Raw genomic sequence first — 17825 nt, forward strand, 5'->3', positions numbered from 1 at the left:
GGAGCAAAAACAGCTTCAGGCACCAAATGACTGCAGGAAACTGAATCCCTAAAAATGGCCCTAGGACTGAAAGAGGTGAGCTTGCAAAAGAGGGTTTCCCTGTAGCACACACAGCTAGTGTAGCTAATATAGCTAATTTAGCTAATTTGGAGATGGGTGGGTCATCTGCCAAGTCCTGGCAGCATTCCAGTTGTTCAGAGAAAGCAAAAAGCAAGAGAAAGGAAGGAGAGGAAGGAGGGGAGAGTGGTGAAGAGAAAAAGGGGAAGAAAAACGGGATGGCTGGGAGACCTGGGGCAAGGAGAGACAGCAGGTTTGGGTGACTGGGAGGGCAGATGGAAAGTGGCATGATGGGCACCAGAGGGAAGAGTGGGATGCAGCTGAAGGTGGGACGATTTGGAGTGGGCGAGTGTTGAAATGAATGCTTACGAATATTTAAGTACCCCAGAAAATCTATCTGAAACTTGTAGCTAAAAGGCAAGATAAAGGAAATTTTAAGTTGCAAAAAGATCTAGAACTGGGAACCTTAGGAAGGATGGGACTTGGCTGTAAATCTTTAGTCTTACGTCACAGGAAGGAAATGCGCAAACTGTTTTCAAGTGCACATGCAACAGACGTGACATACATTGCAGATCCCCTGCAACAAAACAGCAAGAGCTCTGCTGTAGACAAATAATAGTGCCTTCTATAGTGCACTGTCAACAGAACAGCTGTAGGAAATTTTATAGATCTGTGCACGTCTGGGGAGCAGACTAAGAAGCTCTTTATGCTGGTTAAACCAAGATCATGCATCAGTATTTCTTCAAGTACAAAAGGATACAGCAAAACAAATAATTCTTTTTTGTGCTATTTAACATTATCCATGATACATTATGGATATGTGTGCGTGTGTGTGGCTTTGTAGATGGTCTGGCTTTTTATAGCTTCCTGTTGGTCGTTTTTGGTAGCTTCTGCCCTCTTTTAGCAGCAGCAAGGAAAGAAAATCCAAGCCACTGGAGGAAACAATTAGGTGCCATTAGAGCCAAAAGCATTGCAGTATATTAGTGTGCATTTAAAGACATAAAAGACCTACTAATTGACCTTAAAGTTGAATGAGTAACACAAAATAAATATCTGGAATCTTGCTAAAGTTTCCCTAATAAATCAGCCATCCTCAGCCTCAAAGAAGAACATTGTGTTTCAGCTGACACAGACAGTTTTGACACTCATCAAGGCCCGTTGTCTCACAAGGAAAAGAAGAGCAATCTGGAATCCCCAGCAGACCTGACGCTATCTGGTGTCCCCAGGCAGTAGCTGTCAGAGAGGAGTGCTGGAGTGAGTTTGCTCCCCTCATGCAATCCATTTTTTGCTACAACCTGCCCTTTCCTAGGTACTAGAGGCACCACTGGGAAGGTGGAATCAGGCCTTCTTGTTGTTCTCGATGTGAGCTGTTACTCAGCCCTATCTGTAACCTTTTGCCTTCATGCTTTAACTCCAGCATTATTTTCTAGTCTCTCTTTTGTTCCTTTTCTGCCTCCCTGTATGATTAGTGACAGTCCTCTGGGATCCTAGCCTCACCTTATCTATATCCAAGACAGAAAAGGACTTCTTTGTTCTTCTAAAAAAAAAATACCATCTTTGAGACAGAAGCAATAAACTTGGAACGAGAAGCAAGCTCATGTTAACATAAACATGCCAAGGGGAAGGATCTAAATGAGAAAAGCCATGTGATTCACCTGGGAGTGAGTAAAAATCCATCTTGTGGGTAGATGAGGGGAAGGGAAAGGAAGGGAAGGGAAAAGCAAGACTTGTGTCCTGTTTAGGATGATGAAGAAGCCATGTAAAGGAGCTTCTTTGGAACAGAAAGGGAGGAAAAAGAGATGAGTACCAAAAGAACAAAACTGAGGAGAAACTCTTGGAAAGGATGTCAGAAACTGATAAAAACTGAGAGATGTGCAAATAAACACTGTTTTCTTGCCTGAATTAGGATTTAAATCACCTCTTAGATTCTAACTTGATCCATTTAACATGACTCAAAGCCAGTATGCTGTGTCCACATTAGACTGGTTAAATGACCAGATTATCCTTTGTGGCTAACATCACACCTCAAACTCACTCTAGATTAAGCCTGAGAGGAGGAGATAGATGTTGGAAAAAAATTAGGCCGGGGAGGAGAAAGATGATGGAGAAGAGATGATGCAGAAGATAACTTTTGTAAAGGCAAGGGGAACGTGTAATGTGCAAGAGAGGGAGTGCAGGAGGTGGGCAGTGGCTGGGTACAGAGCACAGCACTGAAGCTTGGGCATGAGAGGGCACCTGTTATGGGGGAGTGCATATGGGGCAGATGCAAGAGTGTGTGGTGAGAAAGGGAGGCTGGAGGAGCCAGTTGCACATTCGCATTATGTTACTTATCTTGGAGCTTTGGATGCAGAGATGCTAAGGTGGAAGAGAACAGAAGGACCAGGGGATAATGGGATGACAAAATTAGAAGGCTTGAAGTCTATTTCTAGGTCTGGCAGTGGGAGGGTGACTGCATGTCAGGGAATTAGGAAAGCAGCTGAAGAAAACATCACAGGGAAAGTGGTCAGGGCAAAGATTTCAAATGGTAACAGAGCTCCTCCATGAGAATTATTTGGGTGTATAATAGAGGGATGCTGCAGGCAGAGGGACCCCCAAGGAAACGAGGCTTGTGGGAGAGGTGGTGCAAGGTAGGAATGACAGAGGTGGTATCTGGGGTGAGCAGACATAGGCTTGTCTGTGTTGGATTGCTGTGATTGGTCTCCACCCAGTTTTTCAGGTTGTATTAGTTTGCGTTCATGCAATTTGTGCAGTGAGTGGGATAGGTGACATACATTTTCCTGTTCCCTTTGAAAAGGGGTTAAATTTATTGTCACTTAAACTGCTGTGGTTCTGTCTTAATTTCAAATTGGTGGAGCTTGACATATTCCCAGGGTCAAGTCACAAAAAGGAGCAATTGTTGCGGGTCTTCAAAGCTGCAGGGAAGTTGGGGATACAGGGGACATAGAATGGGGAGACTTGAATACCATTGATTGTTGTCAAATGTTGCAGCATCTTTCCAGCTGGGGAAGAGCCAGAGTGAAGTCGAGGCAATTGTAAGATCCTCCCTGCCATGGATAAAATCCGTATCTGCTCTATGAGTCCTACTACCACTGTTTAACATGCCACTAACTCTTGTGTATGTATGTATTTGCTCCTATTCTGATTGTACCTCCCTGCTTGAAGGATGCCAGAAAGGAGTACAGAGGCAACAGAAGAGAGGGTAAGCTATTTCATCATGGAAACTTGCAGTGGAGTATAGGGAATAGCTTATCTAGCTGACAAGTCAGTCTCAAATTGGAATTTGGAAGAGAAAATGTCCTCACAATAGGGATTCTACCCCACTGAGGTATCTTGGACACTTCCATTGGTTTGGTGGGAGTTGAAACATGACTGCCCACCAGCTGAGCATGTGATAGGGGAGGGAAAGCAGAGTGGAACTAGAAAGGCTGGTGTCTGCTGCGGAACATGGGCATGGTTTATTGCCTGAGAGCTGTGCGTTTGTCAACCACAGCTCTCTCTGGATCTCTGTAGCCATTTTTATACTAGAAAACAGAGAACCCAAACTTACCTCCCTGTTGTCTTCCAGGCACCTTGAAAACTGACTGATGGAAGGGGCTGGGCAGGTTCAATGTCCACCGTTGCTGCCTGGCAGGAGACAGCTGATGTCTGCAGAGCATAAACTTGTACAAACCTGCTTCAGCACAACAGTTTACATCAGGTCCAGAAATTAGGTGATTAGGAGGCCAGAATTAGAGACAGAAAAAGATAAATGGTGTTCAAGCATCTCATGTCAATTCTCTGTGAGTGGGGTCAAGTGCACTACCAGCTACCAAGGTTCTGTTCAGCCTTTTGAAGGTCTCTCTGGAGAGAATAGTCCATAGGGTTGCAAGATTCTGTGTTGTTCAATGTTAGCTTGGTCCTGTCTTTGACCAGGTTGTGTCCTGCCAACAACAGCTTAGGAACAGTGTCACAGTACTGAGCAGTGCTTATTCTTCTCAGTAAAAAAAGCAATATGCTTGGGATCACGTAGGCAGTCATGATGATACTCTCATTTTCTGTGCAGCAATATCCCAAGGACTGTACCCCAGCTTCTTTTGGTGCCTAACACTGCCCAGTGAGTTCTTCCCAGTTTAGGGTGATTGTCCTAGTGGAACATCAGTTTCCTAGTCACCTAAGCACAAAAATTTGGAGTGCAGCTCTAAAGGTCATTTTCTTGTTTCTGATCTGGGCTAAGTGGACAGAATCTGGCATGTGTGGGTTCCCCTGATAGCATCGGCTGTGTACATTCCCAGCAGGCAAGTGAGGGTTTATGATCCATAACTACATTTTCTTGCTTCCCAGCAAATGATTCTTTGGTGCCAGAGGCTACAAGTGAGTAAAGGAGCATGAAATCTAGGATGAACATGGAACACATAGAAAATACAGCATTTGTAGTGGCTCTTTTTAGCAGACCTAGAAGGTACCTGCGTCATGAAGTCTGCTTTTAGTCCAGAAGAAGATTGTGGATTGTCTAGCTGGTGAAGCACTGGGCCTCTGGATATTTGGTTTAGTTTATGGCTCCATCACAGATTTTCTCTTGCGTCAAAACGTGTAATTGATACATGCCTGGTTCCCATGTCAGCAAACCAGAGCTAATACAAATTGTTTTCCCTTCTGCCTGCGGGTGTTGAGATAGCTGTTCAGGGCACGGCTATCTCCTACTGTTTAGATAGTGTTTTCTACAGTCATCCTGGTTTAAGATGGACACTTTAAGAGGACTAATTAATGCCATTAATAATGGATCCCTAGCTGACTCCAGGCTCTGAAGATAATATCATCAGTAGTTTCATTTGTTGGTTTCTGCAATATTCTGAGCTCTCTGGAGTAAACTCTGGAAGAATCAGGGGAGTGGCTGCCATGGGGAAGTAATTCCAAATCTTACACTGAGCCTGACACAGAATGGGATGGGATTCAGGGAGGCTTGGTTCTGCTGGATGAACATCTATTTTTCTCAGATAATGGCAACAGTTGTCAGACATGTATTTTGCTACTACATTTTGCCCCATCGTTTAAGGTGTTCCCATAAATCTTGCAACAACACTTGGTTAGGAATCAATTGCAGATAAATGTTATTTATGGAGTTTTGAGCTTCACTGCATTTTTAAGTCAATTTAGGATCTCATGTGACTAGCACATTGTCCTGTCTGTCTCTGATCCAGTGATTCTTCTGAAAGCCTGAAGAATGTGTTATCTGATAAGTCTTTGGACCTGTTAAAGGTGGTTTGGCTCGGGGTCCCAAATTCCAAGGGAAACCTGAGCTCTTGGCATGGGTTAGGCTGAATGGTTGTGGTGCCCTGTACCTTTGTGATGCAAATAGCTGCACAAAGCCTGCAGCTAAAATCAGGGATAGTGCAGGAGATATTTCTTGACCAAGAGAAAATTACTGAGTTGCTGAAGTACTGGGATTTCAACCAAAAAGAAAATTCTTCTGCAAACAGTGGAGGAATCCTGTACCTGTTCTGTCCCCATTACTCAGTGCTGCATTAATTGCTTCACGTCACACAAAAATGCTGCAAGAACATCCTTCCCTTACCCTGTCATGCAACTTGTACCCAGTTACTTTCTAAAAGTCAGAAAAATATCACATACGAGAAAGACAGAGGTTTCCATATCAGCTGTTTCTGTTTCTCCTTTTCATGTTTATTATGTTCTTGTCCTTTCTTTCACAAATATATTTCTTATGCACAGCTAGTCCTTTCTTGCATCGTCTTAACCTACATCTTGTTATTCTCTCACTTTTTTGTCCTCGCTTTCCTTAATTTTCTGTAAGATAGAGATTTTGTTCCCTTATTTTTTGCTTCAACTGTTCTTCATCCCTTTTTCCATTTCTCTGTCTCACTGTGCTACCACAAGAAGATCTAGAAAAACAGATGTGAGTTAAAGTTGGAGAAAAGGAGTTCTACAGTGACTGTAGTGCCAGGACGCAGGCTCAAGTTAGGAAGCCTAAACAGGCCATACCCTACTACTGCCTATGCACACATGAGAGAGTTTCCCAGGACCACATCAATGTCTGTCATAGTTCACCCACCCTTCCTTCAGCTGATTGTTCTACAAACAGGTAGTGTAGTGCTTGTTATTTAAGACAGACTTAAATGCAGGGTCTTCTGAATCTGAAAAGAGATATAAGCAGCATTTAGGAAACCACACCTAAAAACCATGTTCCCCCCAAAACACACTCAGTGGCTACCGTAAACTGGAGGCAAAATTCTGTCATTGCTTTATTTCTGAAAATTCTCTTTGCATCCTTTCTAGATGAGACACAACATGCAGAGATGATTAGTGTGCTTTTGGGAAGCTCTTCTCATTACTGGAGGCAACTGCAGTGGTGTAGGCCCTAAGAAGTTAGCAAGTGGAAATTCTGAGTCAGACAGTGGGACACATCCCCATACAAAGAATAAGTAAGAATGCATTGGGTATGAAGCATGAGGCAGCCTGATTCTTACCTTACATGGCATAGGTACAGAGAGTTGGCTTTCTAGTCTTCATTCCAGTCATTTTCTCTATTCTTATTAGTAGCATTAGTAAAACATTTTTAATTTTTCCAACTCTCTTCTCTCTGTCCTTTTTTTCCTCCTGATCACCTGTCCCTAGCGGAAAGGGGGGAGAGGGAGGGGCTGAAGGCTGAAGATGGGGAGGAAGGGGGCTAACAATACATCTGCCACGGTTTTATTGTCACCCCGCAATCAAAGCCCTCGACACCAGGGATGAGGCATCTACTACTTCTCTGGGTAACCTGTGCAAGTATTTTACCACCCTCATTGTAAAAAAATTTCCTCCTCATATCAAGCCTGAATCTCCCTTCTTTTAGTTTTAAACCATTACCCATTGTCCTATTGCAATAGACCCTGGTAAAAAGTCCATCGCCATCTTATAGGCCCCTTTTAAGTATTGAAAGGCCACAATAAATTCTCCCCAGAGCCTTTTCTTCTCCAGGCTGCACAACCCAAACTCTCTCAACCTGTCTTCATAGGAGAGGTGTTCCAGCCCCTCTGATCATCTTCGTGGTGGCCTTCCTTTAGGCCGTCTCCAACAGGTCCATGTCTTTCCTGTACTGAGAGCTGGACACAGGACTCCAGGTGGCATCTCACCAGAGCAGAGGGGCAGAATCACCTCCCTTGACCTATCGGCCATGCTTCTCCTGGTGCAGCCCAAAATACGATTGGCCTTCTGGGCTGCAAGCACACATTACCAGCTCATGTCCAATCTTCCATTCACCAGTACCCCCAAGTCCTTCTCTCTCATCCCTCAGCCTGTATTGATACTAGGGGTCGCCCTGACCCAGGTGCAGGACCTTGCACTTGGCCTTGTTAAATCTTAAGAGGTTTGCATGGGCTCATTTCTTGATCTTGCTCAGGTCCCTCTGGATCACATCTTGTCCCTCAGGCGTGTCAGCTGCACCACCCAGCTTGGTGTCATGTGCAAACTTGCTGAGGGTGCACTTGATCCCACTGTCTGTGTCATTGATGAAGATATTAAACAGTACTGGTCCCAATACAGACCCCTGACGGACACCACTTGTTACTGGTGTCCATCTGAATATTGAGCCATTGACCACTACTCTCTGGATGTGACCATCCAGCCAGTTCCTCATCCGCTGGACAGTCCATCCATCAAATCAATACCACTTTAATTTAGAGAGAAGGATGTTGGGGGGCGACCGTGCCAAAGGCTTTACAGAAATCCAGATAGAGGACATCTAAAGCCCTTCCTTTGTCCACTGATGTCTTTACTCCATTGTACAAGACTACTAGGTTGGTCAGGCAGGTGTTGCCCTTGGTGAAGCCATGCTGGCAGTCTCAAATCACCTCCCTGCCCTGCATATGTCTTAACAGAGAAGCTGAATGCAGGTCTCATGTTGTGGGGTATTGCACTAACCACAGAGCTACTCTGTCAATGGAGGGAAAGAGCAAGTTCTTTAATAGCTGCTTTTTTAGAACTAGAGGGGGATGAGTGCAGGTTTAGAAAGGCACAAGTTGTAGGTCCCCTCTGAAGGGAGACACCTCCCAGCAGTGCAAGTACAACATAGCCTGGAGAGTGCTGGGCTTTACTGTTTGCCTTTGCCTTTCCTTTTGCCTCTTTGCATTACAGCTCCCCTTGGTGCTGGCTTTTTTGGATTCATAGTAGCAATAGTCACCTCTCCTTGTAGGCTTTTGGTTTCCATTTAAGGGACTGAGAAAGTGCTTAGGGGATCTACTTTTAGTCTCTCTTTGTCTCAGTTCTGCATTTGAAAAAGGCTCTTTCCTCCTTTTGGTGAGACGTTGTGAAAAATGAACACTATGAGGTGTCCAGATCCTACAGTGCTGCAGAGGTGATATATATGCATATATGCGCATCATGGACTGGAGGATGGGGGTGGAGGTGCAATTAGTGACATATTTTGAAGCACTTGACATATTGTTCTGTGATCCCCTGAAGACCGAGGATCTGGCAAGATAGCTCTGTTCTGTGTCTGATTCCAACTGGCTGTACCAGAAGCATAGAATCGTAGTAGGAATAACCAAGCAGTCCTTCAGCTGGAGACATCTGACTCAAAGGCACAGTCCCTGACATCACACCCAAATTCCTGTGCTCAGTCTCACTCAACCAGTTCCTCTTTGGTTTGGGCATTTCTTTTATTTCTACCCCCTAAATTTTCCTACTGTTTTTCTGAGTAGAGGGTGTGTAGATGTCTCGATAGGAGATGTCTGCTTCCTGGTCTTACTTCTGAAAAATCTCATTGTGTTATCTCTGTCCCTTCACTCTTTCCACCGCCAAGGAGATTCAGTTTCCCAGGGTCCCAGGGAGGATGTCTGTTAGAGTGACTGCTGTGAGGTATTTGCTTGTTTAGAAATTCAACTGCTTAGGGACTGTGGGTTGAAATATGCACATATGTATGTGTGTGCGTGTGTGTGTGTGTGCATGCCTAGGTGGGTCAGAAGTGAGGATTACTGAGAGGGACTCTGTGGTATACTGTAGGAAGGTAAAGACAAGGAGCCTCAATGCAGCCTAGAGGAACACGTAAGCAGTGTGCAGGACTGAGGGGCCTCTGCAGTGTGGCTGAGCACAAGGACAATGACACTGAATATGCTCCAGCTGTCTATAAAAGTAGCAGTCACTTTCAGTCATCATGTTTCTGAGGCTTCCACATGTGGTACTGGCTGTGTCTGCCAAAAAGCCTGCTTTACCTGGCCTCCCTCTTTCCTGGCACTGGCACAGCTGATAGCAGGGCTGCTGCACCTACTCTGTGTGCTGAGGATGTGAGAGACTGCACGAGGATGCAGCCCAGCTCCCTCTGGCCACCTCTTATCTGCCAAAAGGCTGATGGCACTGAAGGGCAGCTCCCCACCCCCACTCATGCTTTGAGCCCTGCAGTGACAATACCATCCTTTCCCAAAGGACTTTGGGACAGAAATGAGGGAAGTACAGCTGCAGAGGGGGGGTAGAGGCAGTTAAAAAGGATGAGAGAAGGAGTGATGATGGGAAGCATGGCTGGGGAAAGGAGGAGCCATTGATAGGTAGCAGGGCGATGAGGCAATACATGTCAAGAGAAGAATGTACAGAAATATGTACATTGCTCAGAAACAGACACAGCAATAGGGAAAAGGACAGATGGAGGAACCACAAAGGGATGGAAAGAGTCCTGAAGAAAGTGAAAGAAGGGAAACAGAAGAGACATGGCCTGACAGGGAGAAGGCATGAATATAGGAGGTGCCAAGAGGTGGCTAGAGGGTTATGTGACATGCTGAAACAAACACACTCAGCCAGTGGGCACAAACATGGTGCCTGGCCCTGCCTAGGGCAGAGTTCTGTAGAAGCGGAACTATTGATGTTTAAAAATGCTGCTTAGTGGCTGGAAGACCACACACTGAAGAGAGCAGGTTTAAAGACTGGATAGCCAATTAAAGACAGTCTTCCCCTGTGCATGGTTTCCCTTCTGTATCTCCCCTCATTAGCACTCTTGTAGCTCTGTCAGTGGCCAGGGTTAATGGACTGACCAGCATGTATTCCCTGCACTATGGCTTCTTGTGATCCTAGACCTGCCATCCCATTTCTTTAGTTTAATTTCTGAGCTAGGGAATGGCCAGCTCTACTTATCTGTATCATCAACAGAGGAATCTACACTCTTCCTCATGCATCCAGTCTCTGCTTTCCCAGGTCCGTTTCCCCATACTCACATTGTTTGCAGAGTGATAACAGACCTTGGCAGGAGAGCTAATTCAGGAGTATAATCTCTCTCAAACAAAGTGCACCCTGTTCCCACCTGGTCAATTAAACTGGAACAAATCTGTGCAGAAGCACTGACCTGAGGCCAAGTACTTTCCCTCCTGGAAAGATGTGTGATGGCTTCCCCTGTGAACACCACCTCAGCCCTACCTGGAGCTATGTGATAGACAGCTCCTCCCAACCGTCCACTGCCTGTTTGCTCAGACAGACCACAGCAGGGTCAGAGCCAACTTTGACAGTGTTTTCTGTGTGATACAGAAGTGTACAATCTTCCCAAATCCCCTGAAGGAATGAATCCAAGAGTGGAGGCCCTGTTGGAACAAGTGGCATAGGTGCTGTATGAAGCTGTTGCTGTGGTAGACCAAAAGCCACAGAGCAGTGCTGAGCCTGTTTCCTCGCATCTCTCCCATAATGTGCGTTACCTCTGGGGAACTCAGATCTGAAGCTTGTCCATACTCAGGATATTTAAACCATCTCTGCCTATAAGCCTATTCTTGGAGTCCCTGACCTCTCTCAGTAACGAACAGGCCAAATGCTGAAACAGGGCCACAGGGAGAGCTGTTTCAGAGCAAAGTATTTTGGGGGGAAGACTGTCACTGGAGTCATGTGGATTGGAAGGAGGGAACTGAGCAGCCAGGACTGTGACCTCTCCAGTTTGCAAAGGTTTCTCTGGGAGAGGCCTGGGTCAGAGCAGCCACGGCTCCTGTGCGATTCCCATGGCAGCCTTTTCTGGGAGTTGTCGTTGGGGACTACCAAGAACCTCTTCTTACACTCAAGTGTAAAGCAAAGAGTAGCTGTACAAAACAGCAGTTGTGGCATAACACATTGTGAATGGTTATGTAAAATATTAAAAGTGTTACCCTTCACATCTTGTTGGAAAAATAGAGATTTATTTTGAGGATTTGGTTCAGAGTGTTAAGTTTCTTAATGTTTTCAGCAAAACTGTTATCTCTATTGTTCAAGCTCTCCTTTTTTCCGGGTTTTGAGACCTTATCGCTGCAAAGAGGGATATTTTTTTGCACAACAAAATAGTAAGAAAAAAACCTTCCTCAGTAGCTACAGAAGTTTCCATTTAGGATTTTATTTTGCTTTTATTTTTGTTAATGTCAATGCTTTTGTGAATGTGAAAGTTAATGTTTGGTTTTGGACAAACTGTGCCCAGCAGAAATAAACAATAAAAATATAGGCTTTCAAATAGGGAACGGGTACACAAAAGTGCATACATATAAACAAATATAGTAGATACATGAATGCAAGCAAGCACAGATATGCAAACACAAAAATACAGTTATATATTGCTCATTCATATGAACACATGTTCACATGAATGTTCATATGTTCATTCACATGAACACATGTATATGTGCATACTTTGTATGTATGAAGTAGGATGTGTGCAAATATCTTTAGATATTTAAATGTATACTCAGAAATAAAAGCATATGTATATATATGGACATAAAGTAATACACATGTAGACATTTTAACATTATTAATTCATGCACTGGTAATCTCAGAAATGCTAGTATTTGTACGGGCACCACAATGCCACATGTTACTTATCTGTTTATGTATCAGAACATAAAGTTACTCAGATATGAATGTTTTATATAGAAGTATGGGCCCCAAAGAATCCTCCACCTGCCCAAAGAAGTACACCTGAGCATTTGCATACACAGCATCCTTGCACAGCTAGGCTAGCTGAATTTTAACTCCTCTAGTTTTCAAAAGGACAAGCAGAAACCCATGTGTGTAGGAGTGGAAGTGAGCCGTAAAAGGATGTAGGAATGATACTAGGGGAGGATAAAGGGTGTGTGGAGCACCTAGAGGGAGTAATGCAAGAGCCTGATGGGTTTGCATAAGCAGGGCAGCATTGCTGGAGGGTTAGGAAGGAGGCTGGGGAAGAGACAGAGAGCTGTATCAGGAAGTGCATCGTTTTCCCCTGAAAAGGCTGTACAAAATGAGGAGGTGGCTTAGGGGAGATGAGCCCCCGGGCTTGCTGGCACCCAGTTTCTAAGGAGGAGCAGGGCATAACTACTGGGATGGGGTGATGAGGCTGCATGCCGGGACCCCTCCCACCCCTTTTTTGGTGACTGACCCTGCTGGCAATGCAGAGCATAACAGGCTGCGTAAAGCAGCTCTTCCTAGAGATAGGTTTTAATGTTGTCTTTCCTCATCTGCTTGGGCTGGATCTCAGCACAGGAGTGGTGTGTGGTGTTTTGGAGCACTCTTCACATTGCCCTCTTCCCTGTCCTACACGGTCTGGTCTTTCTGCTCCTGGCTACTGACCGGCAAGTGTGGGGTGCTGTAGGTGGGGGGAGAGGGGTACACCACCACAGGGCAGCTCAGATCCCCTCCTGCCGGGTCAGGAGTGATAAACCCCTGTGTGCCACGTTGACTTAGCCATTGTCAGCCGAGGAGGTGGAACAAACCCGAACAGGTAGAGGTGGAGGCTCAAATCCTGCCACCTGAGTGTTTTCAATTCAACGGCAGCTAATTTAGATGACAGCAGGGAGGGGATCAGAGAAGGGTCAGCCAGGGGCTTTGTTTCTTTCCTGTGAATCCTGCTGCCATAATCACATGTGATCTTGGTGAGCCGTTTTCGCAGCCTCTGCTCCCCACCCCCCCACCCCGCCCCAGGCTACAACCCTTCATGCCATTGCTGGGAAATGTGTGAATTGGGTTGGGTACCTGGGCGCTCCAGCTGGATGAGAAATGGCTCCAGAAGTGTTTGTGAATACGCAGTTCTGCTTGTGCCCAGTTATGTGTCAGTGTGTTTCTGTGTTGGAGCTGCTGTGTCAATATGTGTGTGTATTTGCTGGGCAGTGTGTATGTACAGTGGGTGGGTTTGACTCTGCATACTGTATGTGTATGGCCTGGCTGTGTGTGTATTTTTCTCTTACTAATGTTGGGGTGTGAGAAGTATGCCTAAATGGGGACATGAGATAAGGTAGCTCACTCTGTTGAAACACCTCCACCCCATGCCATGGTGTGCAGGCCCAGACTGGCTCTATGTGCCAAGCAGGCAGCATGCCCGAGCACCCATTGCACTGGTACAGGATTGACCAGGCTAGGCATAAAATGCTGCTGTGAGGAAGCCTATGCTTTCTGATTGGTATCTGTCCGACTGAAACACTGTGGCTGGTTAAGCAGCTAGAGAACATTGTCTAGCTGCATTCCTCAAACTTCCCATCATCCTTTTGTCACGCTGGCATGGTGCCCCATATGTACCAAAGAGGGATTATTTCTATGTTTTTCAGATAAAAAAAAAGTTACACCTCCTTAAGAAATCACACTTTTCCATCTGAATGTAGTATTTTATTGAGAAATACAAAGTAAATATTAGTTTTGTGAAGACTCATAAAAAATAATCCACTCCTCATGTATGTGCTGTTCAGCTCTTGGGAAAAGAGCTGAACATTGGTGGTCTCAGCTGAATGGCAACCCTAATTCCCTCAGTCCCATACCTTCTGTTCCTCTGCTGGCCTCTTCACTCTCCTGAATCCTTTTGCTACACTGCTAACTAGGACCTTGCTAGGGAAGTCCCTTATGCTGGTGCTTTTAACTGAACTTCATTAGCCAGGTTGTTTTCTTTACATTGTCCTTCAAATTCAGTTTCTTGCTGAGAGTGGAGAAGACCACGGCGAGATGCAGCAACTGTTCTGTAAAAAAACCTCACCACAGACATTTTGGCCAAAGCCTCTCACTCCTACTGTGCAGCCTCCTGCTACCTTACCCCTGAGCCCTCAACACAGCTCTGCTGGTGCTTCCACTTCTCTAGTCTCTGCAGCATCCCAATGCAGGACTGGGACATGGGCTTTGGGGCAGTTTCAGATGTAGTTCACTTGTTGCCTGTATGTACCAGAGAAAAGGAGGCAGAAACTGAGAGAGATCGTAAGAAGGGCAGTTGCTTATAAAAACTATATACTTACAGCATTCTCAGCATGTACTTCATTATTGCTATTCTTACATGTGGACCAACATTAAAATAAAACAAGATAAATAGCATTAAAAAAAGACAAATGCATACATAGATACTCTCTTTGCTAGAAAGCCTGGTTGTCCAGGCAACTTTACTCAGAAAAAAGTGAGCTTGTAGCCTAAATGCTGGGCAGGAGTCTTCTAATCAGAGCGAAAGGACAACGCCTGAAGTGTTATGGGAAGTATATTGTCAGACACTGGAACAGCCTGCCCTGGGAAGTGGTGGAGTCACCATCCCTGGAGGTGTTTAAAAGGCATTTAGACAAGGTTCTTAGGCACATGGTTTAGTACTTGAGTTAGGTTAGGTTATGGTTGGACTCAAAGATCCTGAGGCTCTCTTCCAACCAAGAGGATTCTATGATTCTAAGCGGGACTAGGAGACCTTAGATGACTTCCTGAGGGTTGTCATGTCTCATGTGTGGCACCAAGATACGTACAGGAAACAGTATGTTGCTACTGCTTGGAGTTTCCCTCCAGTGTGTTCGTTTCTGCAGCGCTATTATTATTAATTTTTTTTTTTACGACGGTTACTTCCCCTTCACAAGCGATTGTTAAAATATTAATAATTTTTTACTTCAGTGATTCGATTAATCGACTAGATTAATAAGAAAGTTTTTCAGAGACATTAGCTCCAACCTACATTTCACTGTGGTAGAGGGCAGAGGTTAAAAGCAACTTTGGTTTAGCTGTCCTAGCCAGGTAATTCTGCAATTTTCTCCTGTACCTCTCTCTGTTTGTGTTCACCTTTTCTATCTAGTCACCTCTTATCTCTTTTTCTCTAGTACTTTGCTGCTGCCTTTTCCTTCCTTTTCTCTTTTATTCCTCTGCCTTGCCCTTCTAATCTGTTTTAGTGCTTGCTTTCTTCGCCTCATTATGCCTTTTCCTTTCTTTTTGTTTTTGCCTTCTGTCTCTTCATTGATTCTCTTCTCACTCTCTTAACCTCCTGTTGTCTACAGACCAACCTACTCATCACCCATCATCTTGTTTCTCTCTTTTATCTTTCCTCCTTTTTCCAACTGCTTCTCAGCTCCTCTCAACAATGAAAGTTACTCAAGGCTTGTGGGGGAAGCATCTGGCCCATGCCAGCTCTTATTCTCTCTCTTTTGTTCTGAATGCTCCTTTGTTATAAGCACAACAAGCAGAAAAACACAAAATCATTCATCAAGGCAAACACTGCCTTGTCCTCCTTGTCCCTGTTCCTCTTATCGCTGAAGAATTTGTTCTCCAGGCAAAATAATAAGAAACACGAGAAAGGATTCACGCAACTTGGAGGGGCGAGAGACTGTAAAGGGCTTCATGGTGTGGGGCAGCACCACTGAAATGAAAGCTGGGCAGATATGTCAAAGCAGCAAGTGTAAGGTGAAATATAGCTTGCCAGGAGCTTGGACAGGAGAGTGATGACCCTGTGGTGGATCAGCCCCTGTTGATCAGTCTCTGTTCCCATTAGGTTGTGGAAGTATGGACAGGGTGATAAGTTGTTGTTTTTGTTTGTTTGTTTGTTTTTTTAGCACCTGATTTCTTGTATTTTGTCCCTTATTGTCCCTTGAACCAAGGCCTTGTGTGTATGAAATGTGTTTGCCAGATAATTGTACCTGTCGGAGTTCCACTGATATCCTCAAAAAGCCGCAGCAAGGTGCTTCTGTGGGGTCACTTGCCAGCTTCAGCCTCTGGGATAAATTAAGATAAGAACAGGCTTGTCCACAGTTGAGGCTCTTGTTGAATGCTAGATAGGCATTCTCTGATTAAAACAGCTTTCCTCAGAAAATGTAAGTTCCCTGGAAATAAAATGTTAGTTGGCATCCACTCATTTAGACATAAAAGTGTTCTCAAAGCTTAAAAAAACCCACAACCAAACAAACAACTTGTTAAGCAAAATGTGAGTCTTTCCCAATCTTTATAGCTCCCTGGTTAGGATACTGGTGTTTTGTTGTGGAGCAGCCAGCATCAAGTTCTATCTGGGGCTGTTTCTGCCCTTAGAAATCTTATGTCTGGCAACCTGCATTGGGCCTCCTAGTGCAGCCAATACACTTTGCATAATACTTGCGTTTGCATAATACTTGCATTAACAAAAAGACTGGATGGATAGTTTTAGTTGGTATGGTGTCAGATAGCTCTTCTAAGGAGGTATTAAGGTATTTCCCGTAACAGCTGCTCTTCAGTAGAATTATCTATGATGTAGGAGGTGGGTGTGTGTCCTAAGACAGGAACAAAACTGATATTTAGGAGGAACAGGCTATGATGCAAACTTCATATCTAAATATGTGATCATCGGCAGATTAATTCAGACTGGTACAGAACTCAGTGAAATGGGATGGTGGGGTATTTTCCCCACATTCCTTAGGGAAATTTGCCTTTCAGAGATGCATTTTGAGCTTGTGTGTCGTTCTTACTTCTGTTTACTCCACTAGCTCTGTAAAGATTAGGAAGTGCCACCCACTGTGTTCTGTATCATGTTAGAGATTAAATTTTCAGCTAAACTCATATTACTTCTAAGTTGGACTGGTAGCCACGTATGTATTTAATCTAATCTAAGTTTGGATTGCTCAGCACTTACAACAGAGTCATTTGGGTCAAGAATAAACTAGGAATGAGGCCATTTCAGAAGCATGCTTTTTGCAGTCCGGAGATTGCCTGTGAAATTTGGATATGCTTAGAGCCTCTCACACTAACCAGGCAACCTCCCACACTAACCAGTGAATTAAAATCTCCAGGGCTAATGCCAAGGTCTGAGACAGCTGGTGATCAGATTCAAGGTGGAGTTTGCTATGCTTGCAAACAAATGCAAAATAAGCTAGGAAAAAGAAAAATAAATGCAAGCCAAGATTAGTCAAACAAAGAGTGTTACAGAATTAGGGCTGGATCTGGCATCCTGGTAGAAGCAAGGCTGCCACAGTTCCTTGCTCCCAGGTGCAAACAGTGGCAAGGCTGAGCTTGTATTCCCAGCAGGTACATGCACACAAACACACATATACACCACATATATACATGGCTGCCACACAGATCTACAGAGAGCATTTACACAAGCAGCACCTATGGCCTCATCCTGTTCTCCTCCCAGACTGAGCAAGCTGGAGGTTCAGTAGTGGGAAATATATATAAATATACATGTGTATAAGGTGGACCCTTCCAGGAGACATTCAGTCTGCCCCCAAATCCCAGTCTCCCCAGTTGCTGCCACCCGGGCATATGAGACCCCAAGGCTGCAGACCCCACTACACACACCACACACACACACTGCAGTAGGCAACCTGCCATGGCCTCACCCTTGGAGACACAGGCAGTAGTGGTTTTCACCGCTGGAGACCCCCAGACTCATGTAGCAGCTGGGATTGCCCTGATCCCTCCAATAGGCAGCTCTTCGCTTAGAGATATTGTCAGGCTCCCAGGCCACTGCGTGGCATCTGGTTCAGCTGGCACACCTGCACTCACTGCACCATAGGCATATGGACCCCTGAGACCTGGTACTCAGAGCCACCCATCACCCCACCCTGAAAGAAAGTATCTCACCAAGGAAAAGAGTTAGAAATAGAATTTAATAACGAGATAGGGCAAACTGTGCTAATCAA

This window comes from Patagioenas fasciata, chromosome 1 (genome assembly GCF_037038585.1).
Source record: "Patagioenas fasciata isolate bPatFas1 chromosome 1, bPatFas1.hap1, whole genome shotgun sequence".
NCBI classification, from domain to species: domain Eukaryota; kingdom Metazoa; phylum Chordata; class Aves; order Columbiformes; family Columbidae; genus Patagioenas; species Patagioenas fasciata.